Source organism: Cupressus sempervirens, chromosome 3 (assembly GCF_028749045.1).
Source record: "Cupressus sempervirens isolate cs-2001-9-10 chromosome 3, ASM2874904v1, whole genome shotgun sequence".
Classification (NCBI taxonomy): Eukaryota; Viridiplantae; Streptophyta; class Pinopsida; order Cupressales; family Cupressaceae; genus Cupressus; species Cupressus sempervirens.
In genome coordinates this window covers 927,281,951-927,289,005 of record NC_143120.1, presented here as the reverse complement: position 1 = coordinate 927,289,005, position 7,055 = coordinate 927,281,951, and the positions used below count along the sequence as shown (strand labels likewise).

The 7,055-nt window shown below is 31.9% G+C and overlaps 1 long non-coding RNA gene across 1 annotated transcript; it reads right to left on the bottom strand.

Moving 5' to 3' along the window:
* Nucleotides 1-5,714: 5,714 nt before the first annotated feature.
* LOC149569782 (uncharacterized) lies at nt 5,715-6,604 on the bottom strand. Its single transcript, XR_016361771.1, has 2 exons — nt 6,197-6,604; nt 5,715-6,055 (listed from the first exon to the last, which is right to left on the bottom strand). It is a non-coding gene; the product is annotated as an uncharacterized LOC149569782 (long non-coding RNA).
* Nucleotides 6,605-7,055: the final 451 nt, after the last annotated feature.

Sequence of the window (7,055 nt, the reverse complement as noted above, 5' to 3'; positions counted from 1 at the left end):
TCCACTTGGCCAATATAGCATTTCATCAATAATCCAACTTATTCATCTCATCACTAGCTCTATGTTTAGTATATGTCGAATAACAAAAATATATAGCAATAAACATAATGAAACATGAAAGAAACATTCACACAATTATGACACCAAGATTTAATATTGAAACACAATTTGGGAAAAATCACCAAGTAACACGCTACCACTTTCTCACTCTTCTAAAGTGAGCTCAGTTAAGAGCCAACCCTGTTAAAGGTTACAAAACAAACTGTTAGGTGTGACCCTGTTAAAGGATTTAATCATCCTATTAGGAGTAGCCTTGTTAAAGGAATTTAGAGCATCCCATTAGAATGTCACCTTCACTAAAGGATTTGCAAATTGACTGTTAGATCAACCTTGATTAAAGGATTTTATCACCAGAATGGTTAGAATGAAACAACTAGGTTGATCTTATAAAATACAACTTACTTTACAAATTCATATCTCCATTAAGCTCATTCATAGTTCATTAACTGGACTTCATCACATTCTCCATCTCTGATTTGCTTAGCAACTCTTCAAGAAAACTCTCAATCATGACAAACTTCTCACTCCTTATTTGCAACTCCATTTCTCACTTGTTCAAAAATTGTCCAACCAACCAACAACATAAAACATCTCATATGTCTCCTTAAATAGATAGGTTAATCTTTTTCTACTTAAACATAATTGTAGATCTTAGGGTTTGATCATATTCATTGAATCTATTCATCATTTTTTCCTCCTACTCCTTCTTTGAAACTTCTAGAAACTTCTTATTAAATATTTACCTTAGATCACTTAATAAACTCAATTCATGCATTAAATACTCCAGCTCATCAATCCTAATAATTTACACATTTTGACCAATTTCTAAATTCAACTATGTTGGCCTCAAATCTTGACTACTTCTCAAACTATTAATTTTTTGACACTCGGTCATCATTTTGATCTTCAACTTGATCATTACTAGGTAGCTCGGTCTCTACTATTTCTTCTCACTCACCTTACATTGGCTCTCTTAGCTTTCACTATGCTCAATCACTTCTTCAATTTTCTTCTTCATCTTTCTCGGTCATTACCATTACTCAGCTAGTATTGTTTTGCTCGGTTGTTTCTTAAGTTTCTTAATCTTCTGGGTCAACTTCTTCATTGACCTTGTAAAATGTCACTTGATCAAGTTTAATATTTTACTCAGTTGTCTTCTCTACTTAATACAATGATCAAAAAACACATTATCTTATCAAATACCAACTGATCAAGTGCCCATTAAAATTTCATCATACTTACTCCTCTTTACTCAACAACTTTATTAATTTACCTTGTTGTCTCTCCTTTTCAAATCCTCTTCATTAATCAACTAATATGGCACTCTACATTATTAGTAAAAATATTACTAGTAAGGTTTGACATTAATGACAACATAACAATTGTTCCAATTGTAGTTTCCAACAATAGTTAACTATCATTTATATTAAATATAGATTAGTTGATTTGAAATTAATTTTGGTCATTTTCTTCAAATTTCTATAATATATTGCCATTTAAAATTTACTTTTTGGTTAATTTGTTGATTTAAAATAATAATTAACATGTTATATCTCTAAGAATGAAATCAATATATTATATTATTTTATAATAAATTTTATAATAGTAAACTATTATATAATAAATTTTATAATAATAAACTATTATATAATACATAATTGAAAAATAATAAATTTATTATACATCAATATTTTTATCTCACATTTAGTATATCAATTAATTATTATAATATTGAATGACTATTTGTATTACAATGTATTCAATTGTATATTATTGATGTTTATTATCCTAATTTTTTATTTTTCATTTCCTTGTATTCAATTATGGTTTCATTATTTTTCTCTTTTCTTATTGATTCTATCTTTTATCTAAAAGAATAATGATAAAAATAATTACATAACTAAAATCTAAAAACACTTGTATATGATATTATGAATTATAAAAAGTTTATACATTTCATTTTGTAATCTATTCAACACATTTATTTTTTTATTATTATCAATAATTCTCTCACACTTTAATGAATGACGAACAACCATTTATATTTGTATGGAGTAACTTTAACTCTAAAAAATGACAAATTAGAGACTATATCTTTCATTTTGTAATCTATTCAACACATTTATTCTCTTATTATTATCAATAATTCTCTCACACTTTAATGAATGGCGAACAACCATTTATATTTGTATGGAGTAAGTTTAACTCTAAAAAATGACAAATTAGAGACTATATAGATAGATAGATAGATAGATAGATAGATAAATAGAGAGAGAGAGAGAGAGAGAGAGAGAGAGAGAGAGAGAGAGAGAGAGAGAGAGTTCAATGTATGTTTTTGGGAAGAATCCTTACTACTATTTTGTCAAGGACAAATCTTTATGGTGGGTGTCTATCTTAATGAAAAGCCTTTGGTCTTAACTCAAAGTTTCTCAGCTAAAATTTGGAATAAGAAAGGCATTTATCTGATACAAGATGTTATTATCAATAACCAGATGGGCTCTTGGAAGGAAATAAGGAACAAATTTATTATCCCTAATTCTCAAAAGAAAACTTATACTCTTGCTAGTAAAGCTCTTGGTTCTTTTTGTCTTGGTAAAAGCTTCAATACTCATCATTTTTTAGAACAAGTTTGGTGGCAATATGGTAAAATTTTGGGAGAGTTTTTTAGCAAGAAAATTCATAAGCTTCTAAACCATAGCATGGATATTTTTGATAAAATTAATCAGGTGTGGGGTATTGGTTGGTCTTATGCTAGATGACAATTTATTTTTGAACTTTTTTGGCACTCACATGTTGAACCTAAAAAAGTTTGTTTCAGATGGTTCCTTATTTTGAAAAAGCTTCTTATGCATTCTTTTCTTTCCAATAATGGTAAACAACCCATTGTTTATTCCTTGTGTTATTGTTGTGAATCTTTTGAACACCTTTTTTTTAGTGCAAGATTGCAAATAGAATCTGGTCCCTTTTTCTTGGCAATTCTTTTAAATGGAATCATAAACCCAGACTGTCTTGGCATGAAATTCTTGTTGGTTATGTTGAGTTTTTTTTTATTTTAAGTTAAATTCCTTTTGGTTTTCTCCCACTAATTAAATTCTATGGTTCATTTGGAAGCAAAGGAATGAGGAAATCTTTCAAGGGAAACAAGGGGATCTTACTGGGTTTTTCTTAAAACTCACCCTCTTTCTCATCACTTAACAAGTCATGTCAGTGATTGAGGTGCCAAAGGAAATATTTACAGAGTTGCTAAAGGAAGGCAAGATGTTGTTCAAATATGGCATCATGATGTCCAACTTTGTTTCCCAGGAACTGGATTCAGATTTGCCTAGTAACTCGAGACTTTCTCACTAGGGTGATCTTTTCAGCCATGAGGACCCCGTTAATGTTCAGCAAGAGGATTCTCACTTTGTTCATAATAGAAATTATGAGGATGTCAATTACAGTAGCCTCGTGGAAAGTGTTTTCTATGGAGATGGTTGGAACCTGAATAATGTTAGTTTCATAAGCAATGTTAATGATGGTTGGGACTGATTGTTGGATCTGTGTATAGTTGATCTTGTTTAGGTCACTATATGGACTTTTTAAAATTGGATCTGTTATAATGAATTTGCAGTACTACTCTATGTGTACAGGTTGTATTGGTTGGGTTTCTTTCAATTACTAGATGCAGTTTTGACATCTAGTTATCTTTTGATATATTTTTCTTCAGTTATCAGTTGATACACTATCTCTAATAGAAAAAAGAAATGCCTTCATAGTATGGATTACAACAATAGCCTGACAATCCTCCTCAAAAGCAACAAAACCAAGATACACGCATTCTAATATCCATAAAACATTAGCAATGAACATTACTTACCAATAGCCTTTGTATACAAACACTAATACTATCGACCATCAAATAGATAAAGATGTTCTGAAGTCAATTCATCTTATCAATCTATTGATACTGATAGTCAGACTCTATCAACAATAGTATGCCAAAATGTCATCCACCTAATGGTTGCACGAAACCCATCTTATCGGGAAGGGCCAACCAATAGTTGTAGAGACCATATCACAATCATGCAAAAAATCCCCAATCAGCAAAGCTAATAGGTGGACATCCTATAGGAAAAATAACACAATTCATTCCTGGTCGATAGCCGCCATATGAAATCACGATGGTGCAAAAAATCCGATAACCATCCTTTCTACATCCAAGTCTTATTATCGGAAATACATCATTTTATAATAGAAGTCCTATATATTTACAATTTATATATTGATCTGAATTGATAATAAATTATGTGACATAATACTTGATCAAAATTTGAGGTTCTAAATCATTGTCGACTATTTGTATATTCACACTTATTTTACAATCCTCTAGCCATCAACATGGAGTGATAGTGTTACCATAGAATTATAATAAGCTATGTCAACACGAATATATATGGTTCTAAATAATTGTAGATTGTTTATATATTCACTCTCTATTATGATCTTCCAAAAACATCACTATGGTGTTGTTATAGAGTTATAAAAGCTTTATTAGCTCTCATATTTGAAATATTAATATGCAGGGACAAATTACTTTACATCACTATGGTGTTGTCATAGAGTTATAAAAGTTTTATTGGCTCTCATATTTGAAATATTAATATCCAGGGACAAATTACTTTTAACTCCAATCTTTTGGAGCACTTTAGAAGTTGTGTATAACCTTTACTTTTAACCATATAAGTTTATTTCCTAAACATTTATGATCAAATTTCATGATTTATCATTTAAAAACAAAAAGAAGAGAGCATAATGACATTCATACAATGAACATATGAAATTAGTATCCCCTTATTCATACTCGACTACTCCATGACACATATTTTAGGGTCCGTTTGGTTTGTGGAATTTAAAAAATTGGGATTTCTATAAACCTTGGTTTAGCCAAATCAAGGTTTTGCAAATCTTCATTCTGATGGCTAAACCAAGGTTTTGCAAATCTTCATTCTGATTTTTGGGATTTTACTTGAATCGTTTGTTTCACTTGGAAGATGCGTGTGGAGACACATTTTTATGCGTAAGCTTGGAGTTGAAGGCAAATTTTTAAAAGTAGTCCAATCTATTATTTTTACACTCCTTAAAAAACATAGCTAGGTTTTGATTTTCAATTCCTACTTGCTAGTAGGAAGTTGGAAAACCCGGTTTTGAGGCAAAATTAGAAGTTCGGTATGCTAATTCCATTTTACCAAATTTGAAACAAACGCAAAAAATTTCAAATCCAAATTTTGAAAAAGCCAATTCCTATCATCTTCCAAGAACCCAACGGAAGATATGACATACACCATTCAGTTCTTTCACATACATGGAAAATGGATGATTCACGTGGAAAACTGCATCTCATATTTCGTGAGAAGCATGGGCACTGATAGTTATGAAATTAACTACTGGAGTGGCATTTATTACACTGCAGCAATCACAGTAAAGCCATGTACCAATTTTTGTTTTTTTATGAAATTTGGCAGCCATTGCTGATTAATTTTGCATCCTTTTATAATAATTTTATATAGCTCGTACTTCCCCCGCAGCTGCCATGAGACATCCCTCGAGATGAGGCAATAAATAGGGTGAAAAATGTCCAATATAAAATGAGCGTATTGAACCTTAAGACCTCTCACTTAAAAGAATAAATGTCCAATTATCTATATTTCTTTTCGAACCTTTTTAATTGGGCTCTGATGATCTTCCAATATAGATGGAGAACAATTATCTGAAAATATCAATAAACTCTTCTCACAGTCAAACATTTGCTAGAAATATCAATGAAGTCTACAATTGGTCTGTGTTTTTCGTTTTTTTAAATTAGAAACTTCAAGCACCTCTCCTCCTACAACATCTCTTTCTCTTCATGGTAAGTAATCTATATTTCTTTTGAATCCTTTGAATGAACATTCCTGATCCCAGTATCCCAACTTGCTTAAATGACAAATTATGAACCGATTACTTCCGCCACTGTTTCCTGTTCAAACAACAGCTGTTAACTTTCATATTTCATATTCAAACTCTGTTCCCATGCCAATTGAGTGGATGGTCATAAATGTTTGATTGCATAATACAACACATTCTTAACAGTTGATGAAAAATTTCTCAAATAACTTACATTATTTTTTAAAGCAAAACACAATTAAATCCAGCGGCAACAACAAGAATCAGATCTGGAAGATTTCATCAAAAATTGATTGCTGTAGCAGACAGAAGACATGGGTACCCTCAGAATGCAACAAAACAAACAGGCTTCCATCTGAATGGGTTTCTATTTGCCAGCTTACTCCCGCCCTGGGCTAAAAGTGGGAGTTTTGGAAAAGAGTACGGAATCCATCAAGGCGTATAAAAGGCTAATTGTCGTCAGATACAGCTGGAACCCGGAAATGGTCTGATAGACATGCATCCATGGAAGCATAGGCAAGGCACGTGAACTGTTTGATCTAAAATGTGACCACATGGAATGCTATAATTGTAAGATATGCACAAAAAATCATGGAACGCTATAATTGTAAGATATGTACAAAAAGCCTTTTATTTGAAAAGGATTTGTAACTTTCAACCAAATGCAACCTTTATCATCACTTTCGTGCCCAAATGGAAGCATTGGAACAGGGCACGGCATCCATCATAGGATGAGCAATAGAGGAATTCTGTCAGGTGTATTCGCAACTGCCGTGGTAGACATGCATGCGCAATGTGGGAACATGCGCAAGGAGGCATGTGAACTGTTCGACAGAATGCTGTGGAAGAGTGTATGCAAAATTTGGAAACATAAACCAGGCACGTGAACTGTTTGACAGAATGCCATGAAAGGCATGTATGCGAAATTCGGAAGCATAGACAAGGCACGCGAACTGTTTGACAGAATGCCTGAAAGAAATATATTCACAGACACCCTCATTGCATGATATTGACGAATGGATGGGTGAACAGGGTTTCGAAACTTCGAACTAAAATAGAATTGTAATCTTTCA